The 23,982-nt window shown below is 41.5% G+C and overlaps 2 long non-coding RNA genes across 3 annotated transcripts in view; one reads left to right on the top strand and one right to left on the bottom strand.

Annotated features, from left to right (window-relative positions):
* LOC308593159 overlaps positions 1–23,982 on the top strand; it is a 350,716-nt gene that overhangs the window by 253,142 nt on the left and 73,592 nt on the right. The window lies entirely within an intron of this gene.
* Positions 1–23,982, bottom strand: part of LOC308593116 — a 90,263-nt gene that overhangs the window by 62,707 nt on the left and 3,574 nt on the right. The gene's annotated exons all lie outside the window — the stretch shown is intronic.

A 23,982-nucleotide genomic window follows, 5' to 3' on the forward strand; every position in this document is an offset into this window, starting at 1 on the left:
GTGGGAGCTCCGAAGGACGCAAAGTAAAATCACCAATTACTTCCCCCATAAAGAAGGGAGTAAGAATCCACAGCACGAGAGCACCCCAAAAGAAATTGCCCCTACTGTGCTGGATTGGTCATTACAACGCAAAGACTTACAAACTGAGCTTGAAAGACCAAACTATTCCATGAGCTGGGCGCAGGAACTGGACCTAGCTGAGAACGCCCTGATGACCAATTCCCCCAACCCCAATAACCTCGAGCACCAAAAATTAACCCAGAATCTCAGGGAAAACCAGCAAGACCCTCAGAATCGCAGGGGAAACCAGCAGGACCCTCAGAATCTCAGGGGGAACCAGCAAGACCCTCAGCCCACAGCGATTGCCAACAGCATAGAAGAGAGGGGTGACCAGTTACACGATCAAATAGATCAGATACGCACAGACCTCTGCAACATAAAAAACTTCCTAGCAGTAACAAATGGCCTACTCCTGACACTTGTGGAGAATTTCAAACAAGTAAAAAGAGCCACAGATCAGTCCTTGGACTCAGAGGCTAAAATCCACATACCACCCAAAAAGAACTCACGCAAAAGAAAACTGGAACCCAAGATGAAGAAAACTAAAAACATCAAAAAATTTAAGCCGTCCAAAAAAACCCAACACATCAGTAAAAAACAGTGGCAGAAACTCTTTAACTTATTATCATCACCTCCTATATCCACAAAAAAAATCAAAGCTCAAGGCACCAAAGAGTTCGACAAGGGAGACTCACCAAAGACCAAACCCCTCCCTATATGTGAAAATAATTCCCCAAGTACATTCAAAGAAATAAGCCCCCCCACGGCTGTTCTTCCCCTGTGTTCGCCCAGCCTGACAAAAGCAACCAAACTACAGCTGGATGTCCCTGTCTTGAATCCACCCAGGACCCCTGTAGCAACTGCAAACAGAAGTAAGTCGGGGATCTCCAATATAGATGGGAACCCGCGGGAACTCCAAGCCCGCAGTAGAAAGAAAGAATGGATCCTGGTCCTAAGCCCGGAAAAGATGGTATTCACGAACTATCCAAAACCACTGGGTCCTTGCTCAGGGACAGACCGCGTGAGGCACCTGCTGACTATTATAAACAACATTCTACCTGGGGCAGTTAAAGCAACTGACATAGACAGTATTGACTACCTATATCAAGATGGACATTCAGTCCGTGCCTTGATCACTTTCACAGATCATAATCTGGTCAACTTCATCTTTAGAACAAGAAATCTATTTTTAAAGAAAGGAATAGATTTATTAAGAATCTTTGAAAATAGAGCCCCGCTAACCTCCCTACTGGCGGCCAAAGGGGTAGGGAGACCAGGAACAGAGGTACAAAATGATAGAGTGCACATGCAACAAAACCAGCAAAACCAGAGCCTAGTGCACCAGCAGGAAAACATAGCTCCTACTGAGACTCAACTTCATCTGAACGACAGAGAGGACTCCCTTTCCATAGAAGAACATGCCTTAATAAATTGGTTCTGGTCACTGCAGATGCCAGCCCAAAAGGAAATCTTGGTCAGACTGGACATCCTGAGAAGCAGACTGACCAAAAAGGAGGTCCATGTTGAGACCACGGAAGGCTCACATATACAACCTATATCCCCCAAGTGCATAGTGGACAAGAGGACGGTAGGAGGTGCCTTTAAATGTGTAGATTCGGAAGTCCAATCGCAGCCCCCGCTGGTGTATGGTAAGGCAAAACCCGAACAGACTGTCACATCCCCGAGCACCTGGTTCAACTATCTAAAACTCTCCCCAAATGAATTAGCAACTCCACCAAGTCCAAACCACCCCCTTAAGTCCCCAAGAGCTATGGATAATCATTCCCTTATGCAGCAGATGCCTATCGACAAACTTAATGGGAGTGTTTTTTTAGATGTAAAGGGGTCACTGGACACCGTGGACCCAACAAATTTACACCATGGAGGGACAGAGAATTAAAGCTGCTGTCCTGGAACATTGCAGGATGGCGCGCTAAGAAAAACAATCAACAACTTGCAATGTTCCTTAAGCGATTCGATATCATCCTCCTGCAGGAGACCTGGCACAGCGACCCCATTCTGTTCAATGGGTATTCTTGTCACTCCCTATTTGCTACTCCATCTGTGAGGGGAGGTAGGCCTAGTGGAGGTTTAGCTAGCCTTATCTCCACAGAGCTTGAACATTCCTTAAAAGCCCTCCCAAACTGCAATTCACTCGCCACGGCAGTCCTACTCAAATTCAAGAGAGATGCACTGGTAGTGGTCAATGTCTATCTGCCCCCCTGCCAAAAAAAATCTATAGTGAAAGCTAACTGGGCAGAGTTAGAGGCATTTCTAGAGTCCATAGAATCTTCCCACCCTTCTACACCGATTATAATTGGGGGGGATTTCAACGCCCGTATGGGAATTGATGACAACAATCTTTATAGCCAATATAATCAGATTCAGGACCCTGAAAGTCCAACCGAAGCAGGCGTTTCACGACTTTCTAAAGACAATAAATGCAACTTCTCAGGGCTATGTTTAGCCCAGGTCGCAAAAAGAAGGGAGCTGATGATAATAAATGGTAGTAAGGAAGAGGATCGCCCAGGGGAGTATACCCATTTTTCAAAGATGGGAGGAAGTGTGATAGACTATATTCTGATATCAAGATTCGCCTATAACTCTGTGTCAAAGTTTCAAGTGGGACATAACACCGAAAGCGACCATCTCCCACTAATTCTAGCGCTCAATGGCCCATCGTTTAACAAACCCACGGCTAACCTTTACTACACCCCCATCGTTAATCTGGGATCACTGGCCCCCAGAAGAATTAAATGGACCCCTATGCTCAATACAGAGCTAACTCATCTCCTCCATTCGGAAGACGTGAAGACCATCTACACAGCCATTGTATCAGCTAATACCGGGGAAAAGGCCATGGACTCGTTCAACGAGTTATTAGCAAGACTAAAGACCTTTCTAACAACTGAGATACTTAATTCTGTTACAAAGCGGGCAAAGGGTCAAGAGAGATGGTTTGATTTGGAGTGTAGACAAGCAAGGAAACGTCTGAGATCAACCTACCGGAACTACAGAAACACCGGAGCACCCTTGCTATTTATGGCTTACATCGATCTAAGACGAAACTATAAACAGCTATTAAAGGCAAAAAAACAAAAAGCTGAGAGATTGGCCTGGTGTAACTTAGTGAAGGCCTCGAATGAGAAAGATTCAACCTCCTTCTGGCGTACCATTAGGGGGCTCCTGGGCCAAGAGCAGATTGGTCCCACATGTACTGTAGAACCCCAGGAGTGGATGAAATATTTCCAAACCCTCTTCTTCGACGACAAAGCTCAGAACAATGATCCAAGTGCCTACTCTGAGAACTTACCATATTGGCCTCCTGTCTCCATAGAGGAGGTGGGGAACCTAATTGCCCAACTGAAAAACAACAAAGCCCCGGGCATAGACCACATTCCAGCAGAGCTCATGAAGAACAACATCAGTTGGTGGGCTCCTTTAATGGCGTCAATATTCACATACATCAATTCAACAGGTATAATCCCTGGCTGCTGGACAGAGGCAGTAATCATCCCAATCTACAAAAAGGGTCCTATGGCAGATCCAGCGAGCTATAGACCCATTAGCCTCCTTACTATCCCCAGCAAATTGTATGCCAAACACCTCCACATCAAACTAATTGACTGGATGGAAACGGAGGCAGTTCTGGCAGAGGAGCAAGCCGGCTTCAGACAGGGCAGAACAACAATAGACCATTGTTTCGTTTTAGCACATCTCATTGATAAATACGCCAATAAAACACGTGGGATTCTATACGCAGCATTTATTGACCTGAAGGCGGCCTTTGACTCGATCTCACGAGTCAAACTTTGGGCTAAACTCAATGTTACCAACATTGATAAAAGATTACTATTCTTGATAAAAAGCCTATATAAAGACTCCAAGTTATATGTAAGAACCTCAGTAAATGGACAACTAATTGGCCCTGTACCAGCCACCAAAGGAGTCAAGCAGGGCTGTATTTTAGCACCGGCCTTATTCAACTTATATATAAATGACATGGTCAAATACCTAACATCCCCGGAGTTTCATGCCCCCAAACTGGCCGAAAAACCAATTTCAGTACTCCTCTATGCGGACGACGCGGTTCTCTTATCACGAACTAAAGTAGGCCTCAAAAGGCTACTAAGAGAATTCTCAGCCTACTGCAGGAGAGATCAATTGGTGGTTAATCACCAAAAAACCAAAGTGATGGTCTTCGCTAGGAGACACAGACATCATAGATGGGAGATGGACAATCAGCCAATAGAACAGGTCAAAATTTTCAAATACCTAGGAGTGGTTTTCCAGTCAACAGGGGCCTGGGAGGCCCATCATAAATATGCTAGGGAAAAAGCATCTCAAAGCGCCAAAATACTGTCTCGCTTTTACTTTACGAAAGGGGGCAGACATATCCCAGCAGCTCTGGAGGTCTTTCAAGCAAAACCCTTGGCGCAATTACTCTACGGGGCCCAAATCTGGACAGGAAATCATTGCCGCACACTTGAAACGGTCCAGTCTAAATTCTTAAGACAGATTCTAGCCGTTCCACCATGCACACCAAATGCGGCCCTACGGCTGGAGACTGGCCTCCTCTCCGTTGAAACCCGAACCTGGTTAAGAACATTTAACTATTGGCTTCGCTTAAATTTAAACCCATCCGGACTACTACCTCTAGTAGCACGAGATGCACATAGAAGTCGGTGGTCCAAAGTAGTGCATCAAAAACTACTTATATGTGGCCTCCAAGCACAGCATCTCCTGAAAATGGGTCTCCCCAAGGCAAAAACTATTATTGATCAGCGCATGAAGGATATTGAGCAGCAAAATAATCTGGCCTATATTAAGAAATTTAGTGCTTGGTACGCTTATCTGCCCCCCTCCCACTTTGATTTTCGGGCACCTTATTTGTCTACCTTAACCATTCCAAAACTCAGACGGGCCTTCACACTGGCCAGACTAAATATGTTACCCTCGGCTGTTCTTGAGGGTAGATATCAAGGAACTTCATTTGAGAACCGGCTCTGCCCCTGTGGAGCTGGCTGTGTGGAGACTGTGTCACACGTCCTCTTGTCTTGCTCCCTATATAAAGATCTCAGGGACGAGACCATCGCGCCACTCCTGTCTGCCATCCCGGGCCACTCTTGTGAAGCCAAGCTGTTCTCACTCCTGGCCGACCAGAACGGCTCGACAACAGAGAAGGTTGCCAAATTTGTCGAGAGAGCAATGAGATTGAGAGCTGCTACCTGAGTGACATTAGCGTCGTCGCCCAGATTCCTCTCCTAGGATTTTACTATTATTATCGTTATGTTTCGCTACTATTATTTTGTCGTCCCCTAAAATGTATTTTATATAATTGACTTTTTAGTTTTATTCTTTGTGTGTCGTATTGTTGTTTTATTGCTATGGCCGATGGCTGACGCAAATAAAGATTCTTATCTATCTTACACTCAGCACATTTCATTGAAATCCTGCCCAAAATCTCAACAGAAAATAAGAGGCATTCACTTCTTGGTTGTAATGCGATTTCTGCTAAGCTCCTTGTGGGAGACAAAAAAGCTCCTTTCATCAACAATGCTTTTTAGTTTCTGATAACAAAACCATGCGCTAATTTCATTTTTTTTCAATTAGCAAACCAAGAGCTTTACTTGAGCCTCAGATCAAAACCCAGAGAAAAGCACAGGTCGTGGTCTCCTCCATGGGTAAATGATGTACTAATGCAGAGGTCAACACCTTTCTATATTCCTCCCCAGAGGAAGGGGGGTAACATGATTAAAATGCAAATGCACAATATTGATACCCCTAGGACTAATGTTTGCTAGCTAAACACGTTAATTGTTTAAATGTGATACAAATAGTGAAAGTACTGAGGAATACTGTGGTAAGGAAATGACCTCATCCACATATCCTTACCCTGTTCATCTCTAACTCTCATACCAAGGGTGGCTAATCTGACACCATCCAGGACATTGGGAGGAGAGGAGTGTCAGAGCAAATGTACAAGAAATTATAGTCTGAAATTCCCTCGGACCCATGTTAATACTTGCGTGATTCTTTCAATTTAAGCTTTTTTGTGGAAATGTGTTCTATTGTTTCCAATGGGACACCATGTAATACTTGTGAAGATCAAGACAACTATGGAACAACTTTGCATGGCAGTAGAGCTACTCCACCAAAACGTTTTGCTCAGTACCGTACTGCACTGCATACTGTTTTTGATTATAACTGGTCAGACTTTTTGACCTGATTTATGGTGTGTGTGTTATGTCCAATTTATTGCAGGCACATGTATCATTTTCATTGCACTACCACCAAAATATTTAGGATTAAAGTGTTTGTGAAAGGGCTTGGTGGTGGTGTTCAAAAGCTTTAGTGGTATTCTTTCTTTCTTTCTTTCTTTCTTTCTTTCTTTCTTTTTAGTGTAAGTTAACATAGCACATAAAAGGAATATTAAATCATAAGATAGGTTTGATAAAAGCCACATGTAATTTTGTTGCTGCATTTAATTGCTCAGAATAGGAGCCCCCATAAATTGTAAATGTCTATATAACAGACCCCCAGGTTGACCTCCAGAGAAAGTAAAAAAGCAATTATATAAATAATCACAGAGCAGTCTCTGTAAGTTGTTCTGATGTTGAAAGTGATCTATAATATTGAAAAATGTTTCTTCCTGGTGAGAGAGTGGGAGGTTCTTACAAACCTTGGCACGTGAATTAGTAGAAATGGGGAGAGTGGGAGTGGGAGTGGGAAAGAAGGGGGGGGGGAGAAAGAGCAAGTCATTATTTTCAAAATCCAAATTAAGGCAATACCTTTATTAGGCCAACCAAGATATCACACAATAGTGGGTAAACGTTCAAGTTCTTCAGGAGCCAAGGAGTCTGCATGTGATCAAGATGGAATGTAGAAGAGCCGCAGCACTTAATGGAGTCTCATTTGAATGTAAGTTGTATCACCCCACATTCCATCCTGAGACTCCATCCGTGAAGTTTTTTTCTCCCACAAGGTTTTTTAAAAAATAATCATCCAAAAGCTAAGCACCTTTAAAGTCCTAGTGACTTCAATAGAAAATATTTAAGGGCAAGTGTAGCCTTCCTTTAGAAATCAATGGGATTTTATAGTGCCCTCCATATTTTTAGAAAACAAAAACTCCCTAGCTTGCATTAGCATATGTTCATAAAATTTGCAATTAATGCACCTTCTGTATGGATGAAATATAGTACTCTAGACAGACTGGAGTGTTATCTTCAGTCCCATATTAAAATTACATTTCTCTTCCACTGACGTTTGCTATGCACTGCAATAAAACATTAACAACTCTGCAAAATTAAATCAAATTTTTAAATAAACCATCTTGAAATGGTTCCAAATAGTGTAGATGGAACATGCTCAGCCTTCCATGTGAAAGGGGCTACAAATAGACTACCCTCCTGGAGGTTCTAGTACTTAGCTCAGCATCTGGGGTGAGGGACCAGTCCTGCTTTCAACTCTGGCCGAGGTTCTAATATTTCATCGGAATCAGGACAGCCCCATACTGTCACATCCCATTCCTTGAGGATTAAATAACTAGACAGTGCACAGTATGTTGGGTTTATGGGATCAAATAAGGGCACAACTTTATTGGTTACAGATATGTAGGCTTTGGCCATAGGCCATAGGATGAGCCACTGCATATTTCATTCCAGCCCATCTACTGGCAGTGTCTCTAAGGGTGAAGCCAACTGACAGGGAACGTTCTATGACCTATGTCAAATTGGGGCATCCCCCAAGTGGTTCCTGTCAGAGAGGTGGAATGGCCCTGGCCCCATCTGGGCATCAGACAGGAGCCACTCCTCACAGATCCTTTCAACAGGATACCCTTACCCATGGAGGGGAATGCGAAGGCTACAACCTCCCCTCCACTGAAGATCTCAGCTTACCCAATGCCTATCCACCAATCGAGCCATCACCAGCTTGCCGCTCATTGGGCAGTTGACCTGCACCCAGGGGAACGCCCATAAGGCCCTGCCACCATTGGTCAATTTGGCAGCCAGGAACGATCTGGCCTAAAATACGGAAGAGCGGCTTTGGGCCTGCTCACAAAGCCACCCGCCCAGGAAGGGCAAATGGACCTGCCCTTCATCTGAGGATCAGGGGGTGGTTTAGTGTGAGGAATAAGAGTGGTCAATTACAGCTCACAGGTTTCTTCTAAGTCCATGGGGTATAGGCTCCCCCACCTCAGATATAGCATTAGAACTCTGTTCTGGTGACACTATCTAAATAAGGCATCCTGAATGCTTTCAAGCCCAATTCAAACTGCTGGCTTTGACTCACCAAAACTCTTTATGGCTCAGAACCCCAATATCTTCTGAACACCACTCCCAGTATAAGAACTAAGGGTCAAGCTGGTTCATACTGGGAGTGGTATTCAGAAGATATTGGGGTTCTGAGCCATAAAGAGTTTTGGTGAGTCTAAGGCCCTTCTCCAGGTGCCTTCTTTGAGGGAAGCTTGGAGGGGGACTCTTTAGTTGTGGCTCCTCATCTGTGGAATGTTTTTGCACTGAAGTCCTCTGGCACCTTCACTGACATCTTTGTGGCACCAGGTAAAAGCCTATTTCTCCCCCTCTCCCACGTCAAGCTTCTGACGGACTGAGACAATTATTTTTGCAGACAGTATGGTGCCAAAACTCCCTAATGCTGTCACTGGAGGCAGGTTGATTTACAGTGTATATTTTTATGAATTTTCTGTATTACAAGGTATCTGTGTTTCCTTTTCAGTTTTTAAGTATGTTGTAAGTTGCTTGGAGACCTCTGCATGACTAGCAAGTCTAATAAATAATAATAATAACCCCGACTTGATCTATGTAATAGGAAAATTTTCAAGTACTGCTTCAATTCTGCAATGTGTCAGAATAAACAGGGGGAAAGAGATTGTGTGTGTGTGTCTGTATTTAGATCTTTAATAGCATCTATTCTGATCACATCCTAGGAGACAGATGAGGCTTCGGAAGTACAGGTTCTGCTCTTTCAGTGAGCTTTGAAAGCACAGCAGCTCTTCAGCTAGACTCATCTTACATGTGTATACTGTATTTTAACAACATTCTCTCTTTTATTACCACTGGTTTAAAGAACCATGTTTTTTAATCACTCACTGAGATGCTTTTCCTATCAACATTTCCTTCAGGATCTCTCTCACCCCACCCCCTACTATTTTAAATAACTTAAGTACAGAAGCAGTAAATCCTTCTAAACAATAGCATCTCAACAGGACATGCATCAATCTTTTATTCCAACATCTAGTTTCTATGGTCTAGGAATTGCATTATAAAGTAGAGCAATACTGCCAACACCACAACTGATTACCTTATATTTCCTTAGCATGAGACACGTATATACAGATCAGTTCTCCGTTTGTAGCTGAAAAAGCATACTTAGTAACAATTATTCATGTGGAGTGAGACCACATAAGTGCATATATGGGGGGGGGGGAAGGTGACACAAATGCTATGCTATTTTATTAACGAAGCACAGATTGCTTTTGCCCCTTTGTATCATCATATTGGGGGCAGGGGAAGGTGGATCACATCTAAACAGCAAAGAAAACCTGGCAAGTGTGTTTTGATTAGAGCTGGGGAAGTCAGCTGTTTCACACATATCAACATCATCACCTGCCATTCTGAAAGGAATAGGTGTTTGAGCAATAGCTCACTGTAATTATTTCAGGCCTTTTACATTCAGAGGCGTCTCATAACTCCTCCTAGTGTGACTCTCCATCTGTTGCAAAACAGATCACACAGAACCAATATAAAAACTCCTGAGCCAGATGGGAGCACCATGAACATTCCCCTTCTACTGTTTGTTGCTTAGATGTAGTTCAAACACATATCTTAGATGCGTATTAAACTGCCATTTTGTGCTTTTCCCTCCAGCAAATATAAAAGGCAAGACATTGGAGGCAAGTCATTCCAGTACATTTCAAAGAGCTAAAAAAAACCCTGCAAATTTTTAACTTAACAAGCAGTTTCTGACATACATGAAAGATCACTTGTGTTGTTTCAGTAGGACTCACGTGTCCTTGCTCTACAATATTTTGGCTTGAGAAAAACAATTCCTCCATGAAAATGACAGGATTTTCTTAAACCTCCCCTTTAAGCAAAATCATACATGAATGATTTGAACTCAAAGTACACCACACTCTTTTGGAAAACTTGCTTGGAGTCAGAAATAACTTCCTTTCCTTTCCATACACCAGATTACAGGCAGAATTAAGAACAATACATCATTAAATATTTTCACAGTATCCCACATCCATTGGGCAGCTACAGGGTAACTACACCCTAGAACTTTGACTGTCACATCTGTAGAAGTGTCATTAGGTAAAGGGACCCCTGACAATTAAGTCCAGTTGCAAACAACTCTGGGGTTGCGGCGCTCATCTCGCTTTACAGGCCAAGGGAGCCAGCGTTTGTCCACTTCCGCAGACAGATTTTCTGGGTCATGTGGCCAGCATCACTAAGCCACTTCTGGTGAAGCCAGAGCAGCACAGGAAATGCCATTTACCTTCCCGCCAGACCGGTACCTATTTATCTACTTGCACTGTGTGCTTTTGAACTGCTAGGTTGGCAGGAGCTGGGACCAAACAACGGGAGCTTACCCCGTCGCGGGGCCTCAAACTTCCAACCTTTTGATCGGCAAGTCCAAGTGGCACAGTTGTTTAAACCACCACACCACCCACGTCCCTTAGAAGTGCCATTACTTCATTATATATCAGCCTTCACCAAAGTAGGGCCTTCCAAATGTTTTCCCATCAGCACCAGCCGGTTTGTTCTTATTTGCCCTCCACTACTAATCACAGCTACAAAAGCCACTTTCTGCTAAAATAATATGCTAGGGGGTCAGCTACATGTAACTCTGATCCCTAGACACCTGCACTACAAATGAGCACAATGGAAGAATGATGACCCTCATATTTATCAACTGAATGAACTCAAGAAGACACAACTTTTAGGAGATATTGCAACCTTCAGGCTGCTTTTTAATCCTCCTGACAGAGTCCCCATTCCTCCCCTATATCTTCTCAAACTAATGGATGAGAGAAAGCTGTTTGGCATTGTGAAACAGAATCCGCATTAAAATTCTCTGAAAATGAAATGTGGCAACACACAATATTCCCATTAGACCAGTTTTGGATTTAACAGATAAGCTACTCCGTGTAATCAGCAGGGATGGATGCAATATACCATTGCTCTAGCTTCTCATGGTATAGAAATAATAAAAACAGTTGCTAGAATGTTAAGAAAGGAAAGAAGGGGGGGGGGACACCACAATGTAACAGATTAATGCATCATCAACCAGAAAGAGTAGCAAAACAAAGTTGCTTTAGTAAAATCAAGTTGCTTAGCTCACAGGCAATTTCTTCAAGGCATCACAAGAATAAAATGAACTATATCTCCAGCTACATAAAGCTTAGCAAAAGCAAATGGACAAATATGGCAAAAGAATGCAGCAACAGCAAAAGGAATGAAGTTGGATAGTAAGTGAATATTTACATTTCATCCAGGAATGATACATGGAGCACCCCAACTACCATGTGTCAGGGAACATAAAACACACCATCTATTATTGATAACATTTCATTCCTAAGCTATCTATAGCTGTCTCAGCTGTGCTGAGGTAAAGCTAGCTTGAATTATTATCTGTTACAAAGGAATAGCGATAGCTTTATAAATGTTTCTCAATGCAGCTTATCTGACTTGCATCACTAGAACAGACTCTTACAGAGACAAAGCTACTCTATAATTTCTGTCTTTCTGAGACCTAGAAAGTAGTCATTAAAATTGCTGACTTAGCAATCGTTGGGGGGGGGGCGGGAATCCAGGAATGTTTGCATTTTATCACCAGTATAAGATGTGTCTCATCAAAACACTGTCACCATCACACAGAACACATAAGGAGTCCAGGACATAGTGGAATTTTTTGGCATGCACTGAGACCAGCCATTTTGCCACTGATTGTTGTTCTGTTGCACAAACTTGTGTTGCTCTTATGTTTGCTGTAAATATACTATCGCCATGAAAGGCCAAAAAAGTTAGTTAGCATTGACAATTAGAATTAGAATTTCACCTAACAAAGGTAGGGTTAAAGAGAGGGAGGAAATTATGTGAAAGTGTTTAAGCTACATATGTGTACACAGAGAGAGGAGGAGGAGGAGGAGGAGGAGGAAGAGGAGGAGGAGGAGGAAGAGGAGGAGAAGAAGCCCTCACTTGAGTACTTACAGAACTATGTAAATCTTACAAAAACTGCACTTGAAAACACTATGCTGAATGCTAAGATAAAGTTTCTGTGATACCTATTTAAATAACAGAATGAAAAATCACTGTAACCTTTCCAGCACATGTTTGGGAGAAAATACAAAAGTTCCGACTATTCTAGGAGCTATGAAGATATTTTGTTCCTAGATTAGATTGTCAGCCTGATATTTCATTCCTAGGACAGATTTCTGTCATTCTTTAAAATTTTCATTTAGAGAAAGGGAATAATCCAATCTGCACACACATGGGATTCCATCACAGTAATTTTCCTTAGGTATCGTCATCTTGAAGAGGAGGGCTAGTGGAAAATAGCCTTTTCTAATCAACATCTGCTGCTTTGCTCTCACATGTTTATTTATAATACAGATAGTGGGTGAACAGTGTGTACCCTAAAGTAAAGATTTCTGAAGCGTTCATTTTAGTGGCAGTTTTAAAGGGCAGAATGGGTTTAAAAGGGTGAAAATACCACAGCTGTTCATTCCAGAGAGGTAGTTATATTAGTCTCTTGCAACAGGAAAACAAAGACAAACAAAAAGAACATAGTATTGCAGAATCTCCAAGATCAACAGATAGGTATTTCTACACATGCTTTTGTCCACTTGAACTCTGATCTACACAAGTTGATGTTACAATAAATCTGTTGGTCTTGAAGGCTTATGTAGATGATAGGGGATTTATTCATTATCCCAAGTAGGTACTGTATAAGACGGCTTTCCAGATTTGGAACCAATTGCAAGCAGAAAACTGTCCTACTCTTGAAGATGCCACAAAACTGTGCCATAATCAATAGCGTGACAGAATGCCTGCTCTGGAACATTTCCAGAAGATATAACATTTATTTTCCCCAGCTCAAACATATGTGTATGCAAAAATAAGTCTCTGCAAACAATCACATTTATCAGCAAGGTCCAAACCAAAGGAGAGAAACAGGAATTTGCACAGCGACTCATGAGACAACTCATATGGGTAATTTAAGGTAACTCACGCTCTTCAGTTCCACAAGATAGGGAAGGAAGGAAACATGCCTCAAATCAAAAGTCATGAATATTTTATAAATACCATCATGAAATATCCAGAAGAGCAATTCCCATTTTTTCCACCACTCTCTATCACTCAAGTCAGACTGCAGCAACCACCAGACTGCTGTCTGCAACCATGACATATGACAGATCATATTATGCCAGTTTTGTGCAAGCTTCAATAGGTTTTCTGGGTTCAGTTCTGGGCAGGTTTTAGCCTTTAAAGCACTAAATGGTATGGGATGCGGGTTTCTTAAGGAAATTCACTTCTGGGATCCCTCACAAGACTTCACCATAAAAAATTCCTTCCAGTAGCACCTTAAAGACCAACTAAGTTAGTTCTTGGTATGAGCTTTCGTGTGCATGCACACTTCTTCAGATACTGAAGAAGTTATCTGAAGAAGTGTGCATGCACACGAAAGCTCATACCAAGAACTAACTTAGTTGGTCTTTAAGGTGCTACTGGAAGGAATTTTTTATTTTGACTATGGCAGACCAACACGGCTACCTATCTGTAACAAGACTTCACCAATTCAGTTGAATTATTTCCCCCACTTCTGTGCTGATGTAGTAACTGAAGTTCTCAGGAGGGCTGGTGAGAATAAGACAGATGCCTTGCCAAGGTGGCTTACAATGATTTTACAGCATTAAAATCAGTTAAAACAAATTATGGTCAAAAGTATAAGGTGGGTCCCAAATTATAACTATGTATCATTGATATCAAAGGTCAAGGTAAAGAAGTGTGCCTTCAGCGTACAAGGAAGACTACATGATGAAGATGCTAGATGCATCTTCTCTCTGTGTGTGGGGAGAGATGTTCACAGTTTAGGGGCTGCCACAAAGAATGTTCTGTCCTGAGCTGTTAGCTCTCAAGTTTCTAGGAGCAGTGAAACTATCAAGAAGGCCTCCTCTGTCCTAGAGGGTCCATAAAGAAGGAGACAGTCTTTCGGATATTTGTGGCCTAGATTATCTAAAGCTGTAAACGCTAACATGAGCACCTTGAACTGGGCACAGAAGCAAACTAGCAACCAATGCCGCTGTTATAACTCAGGGGTTACGCGTGTCCTAAATGGATCATCTAGTAGATATGGCTCAGAAGAGAAAGAGGCAGATCCACATTCAGTACAGTAGCATTTCCTGCTAAATGTATGAACTGTGGAATATATATTGGATGCAAGCATGTGAGAATCTGTCCAAGTACTAAATTTCTCTTTTATCAAAGAATGGGAATGCTTTGTTGTTTTGCAAAAAAAATTATTTAAAAGGTTATATACCCCATACTTTACATGCTATATGGATGCTAGATTGCAGCAGCTATCAATAAGATTCTAAAGCAATAAAAACCAGCAAACCATAAAACAAATAAGCAGGACAGCAGTATAGTAATAAATACAAGCAGCCAAGTTAACAGACATTAAACCTGTAGATAACTCAATTCAGAAAGCTTTTCTAAACAATGTCTTCTTTGATGCTTTAAATGTGTTTAGAGAAGTAGTCTGTGAGACCTCATGGGACAGAGAATGCTGTAGTCCAAGCACCACCAATGAAAGGGCCTGGCAATGTGTCTCTATGCTCCTCACTTCACACAGTGGAGCACATGGAGCTAGACCATCCCCAACGACCATAACGAGAGGGTACAGGCTCATGTGACGGGAGGTGGTTCTGGAGGTATCCAAATTGCAAATCTTTTAGAGCTTTAAAAGGTGAGAATCAGAACTGGTTCCAGAAACAAACTGGGAGCCAATGGATTTGATGTCATATAAATGTAACAAGATCAAATAAAGGGTATCCCATAAAAACAGCCTATGGCGTTGTCTCTATTTTCTTCTGTGTTCCCCAAGATTTCTCTAAAATGCACATTTTACTTTAGAGGCTATTCCAGTTACCAAAGTGGCTTAGAGTTCTTTTCAAATGCTGCTGCATTTGGGGTTAAACTCATTAACTCACCCCCCTTTTTTTACACATACATGGTTTCCTCCTCCTCCCCAGTTCCAGCCTTTTGCAGACATACACACATGCACCACAATCCACTTGCTAGGGGATCATAGGTTCTGCAAGCACTGCCATACTACGATGGTCCAACTATAAGCCTTGACTGACTGTGACATGTTTCCATTACCATTATAGTGCCATCATCATCTACAAGCATTTATGCCCAAATAGTCCCACTGAAATTAATGGTACCCAAGGCGCTTACAAGTAAGCACTTAAACTAAATGGATGGCAGGCTGCGGTCTATGCATTTTGTTACAAATATCTGTATTCCCTTTGTCACAAACAAATGGGTTTTTAAATCATGTTTGTATCTTTATTCCAGGAAGTCAGATTATATTTAAAGCTATCATTGGCTGACACTTAGGATGGAGATTTGAAAGCTTATCTACACAAAAGAGAAACATGAAAGGCTGAAGGATCACCATACACAAGTGTCATTTTATATACAGTCTCAGGCTGTCAGGAAAACCTATACAGGATTTGACAATGCCACCGACACTAAAAATTCTTATCTGTATCACAAAGTTATCAGGATCCAAGTCTTTTCTAGGCCTTATCTGGCAAGGCAAAGCACCCAAGGCAACCTGAGTTTTTCCTTGGGGGAAAAAATAATAGACCATACATAATTTAGAAGCTCACATTCTGAATAGAGCTGTAAGTGCTTTCTCCATTTCTAAACTGGCTAATGTGTGCATAATTGGAATTACTGACACATACAGACTTTTAACAAGCTTTCGTAAGAAGCTTCCTTAGTTAATACTCAGGATAGTTGATCAGAAGATAGAATCATCTGCTGCTAGTTATTTTATAATAAAACAAATTTGGCATCGAGAATTGTTGCAGTAATGGTAAAAGATTTTTATGATGTGTGGGTTTTTTGTTGTTGTTTTTTGCAAAAACCTTTATGCATGAAATTCTTCTATTTTTAAAAAATAAATTAAGAAGTAAATAAAATTAATTTGTTATATCTCATCCATCTATCAAAAAGATGCCCAGACTGGCATACAGCAAAATCAATAAAAATGCAAGTACAGCAGCCAGCTTCTAAAAACAAAGAACATAATACAACCAACACACACACACACACACACACCCTTCCAGCAGTAAGGGTATGAAAAAACTAGTAAGAATAAAAGTTCATTAAAAGTGTGCTACTTTGGTGAAAGACACAAAAAGAGGCAACCTGGCAAATTTCATGTGGGAGACCATTCCATTGTCACACTACTGCCAGAAATAAAGGGCTCGCCCTTCATGTTTATCTAGGAGAAAGAGGTCTCAAAAGTAACCCAGTCCTAAACTGTTTAGGGCTTTAAATCAGCATTTTGAACTGGGCCTGGAAGCAAATAGTGGAGCTGATGTATGACTGGATATAAGATTGGAGTTATATTCTCTGACCTGCAAGCACCAGACAAAAGTATAACAACTATCTTTGGGAGCAACAGAAGCTTCCATGCCATCTTCGAAAGCAGACCCACATAGAGTGCATTATTGTAATCAAGCATGGATATAACTGAAGCATGGATGCTTTGCTCAAGCAAAGTCTGCCTTCTCCAAAGGCTGCAGCTGGCATATCAGCTAAAGTTGATAAAATGCACTCCTAACCACGGCAGCTATCTAAGCATTCAGGGAACATGATGAATCAATGAGTATTCTTCTGCTTTTTTGGAGAAGTACTACCTCGCCTAGATCGACAACATTCTTGTATGGACCTCCATCTTGTCTGGATTAAGTATCAGCTTGTAACCCCCATTCACTCCTGATCTGAGGCACCAATTCCTAGAGTTAAGAATAGAAAGAGTGGTTTGTAAAATATCTATACTTGGAACAAGGAGTTTGCATGAACTGTCTTGTTATACAGATCACCAGGCCTCCAAACTTGAGTCAGTTTAATTAATTGACTGAAGTTTTAATCACAGATTAAAAATTTGCATCCCAATTAATCAGTGGAGCTGACTACAAGTAAGGTCTGAGACTTGAGACTCTTGAAGAACACACAAGCCCTGCAATACACAGAATGAAAAAGTGGAGAAAGCTTAAAATAAAACAAACAGATTTTCTTCCAGTATATACACATAGCCTGAAAGGCAAACAATGTGCTTTCCTGCATCATTCTGTTACAACAATATAAATCCCGGGCAACTTTTAAAGCAGCATCTTCTGCACGGTTGGTGAGAGGGAGGGAAGCTCTTACAATAAAGCAATAATTACACCCATATTTACACTGAACCTCTAGCCTTCATGGATTTTCACCTGAAGTTACTCAAGTGGCCACCAGTCTGGTCAATCACCAACCCCACCTCTGATAGCTTTAATCAGCCCAGAAGGGCAAGGGTCCAGAACATAGCTGTCAACTTTTCCTTTTTCTTGCAAGGAATCCTATTCGGAATAAGGGAATTTCCCTTTAAAAAAGGGAACACTTGACAGCTATGGTCCAGAGGGCATACGGTCAGAAACATTCTGGCCCAGCTTGCCACCAGTCTGCATCACCTGTAAGTGGGATTTGCACTCAAAACATCAAGGTCTGCAGAGAGATGAATGATTTTATCTTCAAAGCACTTCCCAAGTGCCAAGCACAGGGCTAGCAAAGCCTCTTGCGCAATACTTCCCAAGCACCCACAACTAGCTTTGACAGGTGTCGATCACCTGACATAATATCATAATATCAGATGATTGACCAGTGTGTGTACCCCTGCCTACCCATCAAAGCAGGCCTGCAGAGTTGATGGGAGATGAAGGTCTGGGTTGCTGAGAGAAAAATATTCCCTAGCCCTGTTGCATATTCACAGACTTCTGAGGGTGATAAGTATAGGAAGCCATACCGAGAAACCTCTGGACCGTGACAGTAACATTTGCTTATGCTTAAAATGCAAGTTTCCCACAGGCATCTGGTTGGCTGCTATGAGAACAGGATTCTGGACTAGATAGGTCATTGGCCTGATCCAGCAGTCTCTTTTTATTTGTGCCTTTTTCTCAGGAAACAAAACTTGACTGAGAATTTGCATTGTGTGCACTTATTTTACTAATTTATCATCCGAAAGGTACTCAACAGACCAAACACATTTTCTACAGGCTGCACTCCTATATGTCAATGAAGGAATTTCAATTCTAAACAATGTATTTAAAAAGAAACACTTGTGGCAATGACTTTCAGTTAATGTAAGCTTACGGGGATACAAGTGACCAAGAGTTACTGTATCTCAGTTTATTATCATGTTGTCCTGAAGTGCATGGACTCATAAACAAACAAAAAAAGGATTACTGTGACTTCACATGCAAAATATTTTCCTCTTTTCTCCAAACTTTTATTTTGTTATTGACTAAAATAAATCATACACCAATTATCATAAGCATATTGCCAAGTAAAAAGAACACTCAGAAAAAATGCCTGCAATGATAGCTATGTGGACTTCAAGGAAACTTGACTACTGATCATCAGCTATGGTCCTAAATTCACCAAGTTTGAACCAACTTCCCCTGAAATGAGCAAAATGATGCACTGGCTTATTTTAAATGTGGCCTAAAGAAACTGTTGTCTGCCACTTCTAATTGAAAAATTCAAGAAATAAAATTTCCCCTTGCAATTTTCCAATCGTTCTAGTGTCCAGGTTTTCTTAACATTCTGATGTGTGAATGGTGTGATTTCCTGGGAACAAACAGCACCTGAATACCACCCACGGCCAATAAAGAGATTTCAGTGGAAGCCTCTTGTTTGAGCAAAACAAAATCACAACTCTCTTAATATTTTCTCCTTACATTATGAATTGTTTTCCCCTTAAAAGGCAGACTCCAGATGGTGCCGTCTACCAAATTAAAATCATTTTAATGGCTGGTTAAATGTGGAGCTTAGGTTACTTAATGGAGTCCTTGGGAAACTGATGCAGGAACTAACCCTGCCCCTGCCCCCACATTGTCATTAAAACGCCTTGCAATTAGATTTATGCAGAGCACTGGGTTTTGAGATGCATTAAGAACTAGGCTGCAGATTAATTTTTCATTATATGATTTTTTTTAACAAAAGGAATTAGCGAAAACCATTTATGTGCATTTTTTGGATTAAAAAGATCTTTCTAGCTTTTTAGTCATGCAAGCAGTTCTTGTGACTTACTTTGGCTCACATTCTTTGCAAGATCTGTTGACAGCTGGTTGCACAGCAATGGGAACATTTAGGATTCAGGTGTTTAAATTCTAGAACTTCAGGTGTAGCCAATTCTGCTTACAGGGCTAAAAGTAACCAAGACTTTTATCAGTTTAATATTGTGTTTTCCTGAAGTGCGTGGACTTGTAAACCATAGGAATAATTGGCTTCACATGGAAAATGTTTCCTTTCCTCCATTTTTAGTTCTATTTCATTACTGACTAGAACTAAGTATGTATGGTTTTATACTGTTAGAATAAAAATCTTCTGGGACAGCTTTTTGTAATACACATATTAATCGTAATGACAAACACTAATTAAATAAATAAAATGGAGAGTTGTTAAAGACATTGGACATTCTCCAAAATATATCCTTGCCTAGGCAAGAGAAGCTTTAAAAGGTATTGCTAGAACACTATGGCAACAACAAAAACGCAGCAGAATTTGATACAGCATGTCTACGGCTGATTACAGTAATACCTCTAGTTACAAACCGCCCTCCTTGCGAATGCTTACGAGCTCTGCTAACCCGGAAGTAGATGCTCCTGGTTGCGAACTTTGCCCTGGGATGCAAGCGGAAATCGCGTGCCAGAGGCGCGGGCACAGAGGGAGGCCCCGTTAGCGAAAGCGCGCCTCAGGTTAATAACGGTTTCGAGTTGAGAATGGACCTCTGGAACGAATTAAGTTCGTAACCAGAGGTACCACTGTACAGTAAAGGGGAACACTGTCTTGATCCTAAGAACAGTTGCTTGAAATGCTATGAAACCATTATTTCGAGTTTGATGTTTTGAATTGCTTGACCACACAAGTCGCTGCAAAAGACTAGGCCGCAGGAGGTACACATGAAAGGAACCCTCGTGCATCCTTAGAGGTACAGTTTCGTGATAGTATTATACCACTACTTCACCACTGTGTTTGCTTGGTCCCAGGGCTGTTATCCTGAGAACACTTTGCATTGGCAGAATCCCAATGTGATACAAGGTTATTAAGGTGTACTCATAAGAATTTCGCCATTATCAAGTGGAAATAGCAAATAATAGTCCGTAAGATAAAAAAAAACAAACACAGAGAAAGCCCAAGCAGATCAAAATGATACTATGGCATTAACTACAAAATGTATTTTTAAAAAATTAAATATATATATATAACAAGAAACAAGTGTTTTCCTGCTTTTGTTGTTCAGTTGCTCAGTGTTACATATTTAATCAGTTCAAGTATTCAGCATCACTGATGATATATTACTGTGCTTAAAGCCAGATCCCTGGGTGACAGATCAGAATGAAAGGTCAAAGAGCTCTACTATTCAAAGCATTACAGTTCAACCACTTATAAATCACTGGCTGTGTGTATAGATAATTAGGTCTATTAGTGCTGTGCAGCTGAAAAGCTTTTCCGCTGCATGAGTTGCTAAGGGTTTGCCCCTCAAATAACAGTGGGATTATTTACCATGGAGGCCTCCACATGCACACATATGCCTCCACATCAGAAGCGGAAGTGGCTCTACTCGTGTGCACACAGAGAGGAGCAACATTCTTCCAGTGGCAATCCCCTGCGCCTCATGGAACTTAACCTTGGAAAGAAATATGTGAGGGAATGCAGCTGAGAGGGAAAGTGGAAATGCTTCCTAGCAGCAACTGTATGTGCTGGTTAGATACAAACAGATGATGGTCAATACATGGCAAATGTATCTTTCCGTCAACTCACTGGCTCAGTGCATACAACACATACAACCACAGTTAGAAGTGCAAGGAAGTCACGCACAGGTGGAGGGAAGACACAGGGCAAGAAATAATAAATGGATAAATGTTGGTACATAATGAAATGGGAAAATGTGAATTTATAAATATAATGTATATGTATCATTATGTAAAGATTTTGTATATGTATTGCAACATTAATAATAAATAAATAGAAAGAGGGGGAAAAGAAAGAAGTGCAAGCCATGATGTGATGCTTTAATGTGTTAAGTTCCAAGTGTGCACACTAATTTGGATTGAGTAGGAAATGGAAATCCTAGTTAGGGAGGGACAAAGCAGGTCAATTTCTGTTTCTCTCAGATTCTCATTTTTCCAGTCTTAAGTCCAGTTCTCCAGATTTCCTCATTAGCTTCAATTTTTTTTAAAAAAAACTTTTAATGAAAATTTCTCAGCATTTTTGCAATAAGTTTTTTTTTACTATGTATCTTTATATATGCATTTTCCCATAATATAATGCATTTTTTTAAAATAAATAAATCATTAATATATTGTTGCATGCTGCCCCAATCTCCAAGTGGTGAGAGATTCCAGGGGCTTATCTAGGGTTTGGTTTCCTCAGAATGAGGGACAGCAGAGACTGTGGTCTTTCTTCTCCCATAGCCACAACCTTGGATTCAAGCAGAAATCAGGCATGGCTCTGTCAGCTGCCCAGGCTGCAGCTTCTAGTTCACACACACAACTCAACTCTTTCATTCGAACTAACAGACGTTTGAGGGATTAGAGTCCCCCCATTTGTCCTTTGGCACAGAGCCACTTCCTTTGTTACCTTAATGGCCCATACTTGGGCCATTACCAATAAACTTACTTGGCAATTTGAATCCCTGCTGGATCCAGAAACTGGACAGACATACAGCCTATCCCCACCCCTCAAACTCACAATGCTGTGCATTTATTTGCACACTGTAGCATACACGTTTTTGTGTACATGGCTGGAGATGCAATGCAAAATTTAAAGAAGTACAAATTGTCCTTGCTGAAGAATGAAGGCTCAAAGGAGGATTCTGTGTAATGTTCAGACTGCTGCAGTACATATGCAAATCACTAGCTTATGGCACTTCAGGCAACACACATAATTGATTTCAACAACAAATATCTAACTCCCAGAGTTTCAGATGTTGATCCAGCACTGAAACACAACCTTGCTATCCCATATAGAGAAATGGGACAGGCTCAATTTAGTGCAGCAAGTCTTACTACAATTTCTCACTATGCCTAGTAGGTGGAACCATCTGTTCTCTCCTTCTCTGTACCTCTTGGTGTCTCTGCCCCCTGAGAAATGGGTGAGCATCTGACAGCACCAGGGCAGGTGGCACAACAGGCACCAAAACGCTGATGGCTGTGAAGAGGAAGATGGGGACGGAGGAGAAGGAGAAGGAGAAGGAGAAGGAGGTGGTGTTCATGGCTCTCATCATGGAGTCAGGTAAGGTGAGAGACCAAGTTGAAGGGACTCTCCCCCCCCAAAAAAAATCCTCACTATCAAGTTGCTCCAATTCCAGCAGATCTCTGGTCCCTGCTGGAGCCTTCCCCTGGGTCCTCAGCAAACTCTGCACCCCATTCCGCGTCATTCGAACTTGACCAGCCCACAACACAAAGGACACAAATTTGGAAGGATTGTTGTGTTTCAGTTTGCATATTGTTTTAGAAATTGGGCAAATTTGCCTTTGAATGCAAACTGAATCAAATTTCTCCACCACCCCAAAATCCTGAGCACACTTGGGATTAGTTAACAAAAATGTGAAATGGAAGAGACTGGTATAGAAAACACCCGAACAAGGAGAGCTCCTTTGCAACTGGTTATTCAGACTTGGCAGCAATCCATTAGGTGCCACATGATCTATGATCAGATAATCTGGAAGTGAATAATCCCACAGTGCTAGAGTAAATTGCACAGGCTGGCTATGTACACACACTTATTCTCATCACATGCTCCTTTTCTCGCTTCAGTATGGATTTTCATCCTTACTAATCCTTACTAATGAAGTCTCCGCCCCATCCGAACTTCCCAGTTTAAATGTCACTACAGACCCCAGCTGCTTGTATCGCAACCCTGCTTGGCAGGGGGTTGGACTCGATGGCCCTTGTGGTCTCTTCCAACTCTAGGATTCTATGATTCTATGATTCTATGAAACTACTCAGAGATAGTTCCATTGAAGCTGATTGCATTGCATGAGATCACAGACAAAAACTGCTATCAAACAGCTGACACCCCAATGCATAACCACTACTGCTAGACTTCTCATGTTGCTACTTCCAAGTAAGAATGCAAACTTGGAAAGCTTAAAGGATGCAATCTGATTTTAGAATTTTGATGCTAATTTTTGGCACCTAAACAAAAACAGAGACTATGAGACCAAGTGATCTGCGGTTGGTCAGCTAGCTTCTGTAGATATTGCACCATGCATGCCTCTCATCCAGTGGAATCCTGTACATGCCTACTCAAAAGTAAGCCTCCCTGAGTTGAATTCCTGGTAAATGAAAATAGCTTTGCAGTCTGTTTCTCTCCCCTTGACTACAGCTGCCCTTCTCACTGCAATATTATTATTCCACATTCCAAAGTGCCTCTCAGCCACAAGTATGTTTACAATTCTTATCTCATTTATCCCTTCCTTCACTTTAATTTAAACTGAGATTTGCCCTAGACCACCCAGTGAGCTGAGATGGAACATAAAACCACTACACATAGTCACACACAGCCTGCTGCTGCCACAAACGCAAGCTGATGTCGATTACCCAGCACCACAATCCTA

The sequence above is a fragment of the Podarcis bocagei genome, assembly GCF_964188305.1.
Source record: "Podarcis bocagei genome assembly, chromosome: 8".
Lineage (NCBI taxonomy): Eukaryota > Metazoa > Chordata > Lepidosauria > Squamata > Lacertidae > Podarcis > Podarcis bocagei.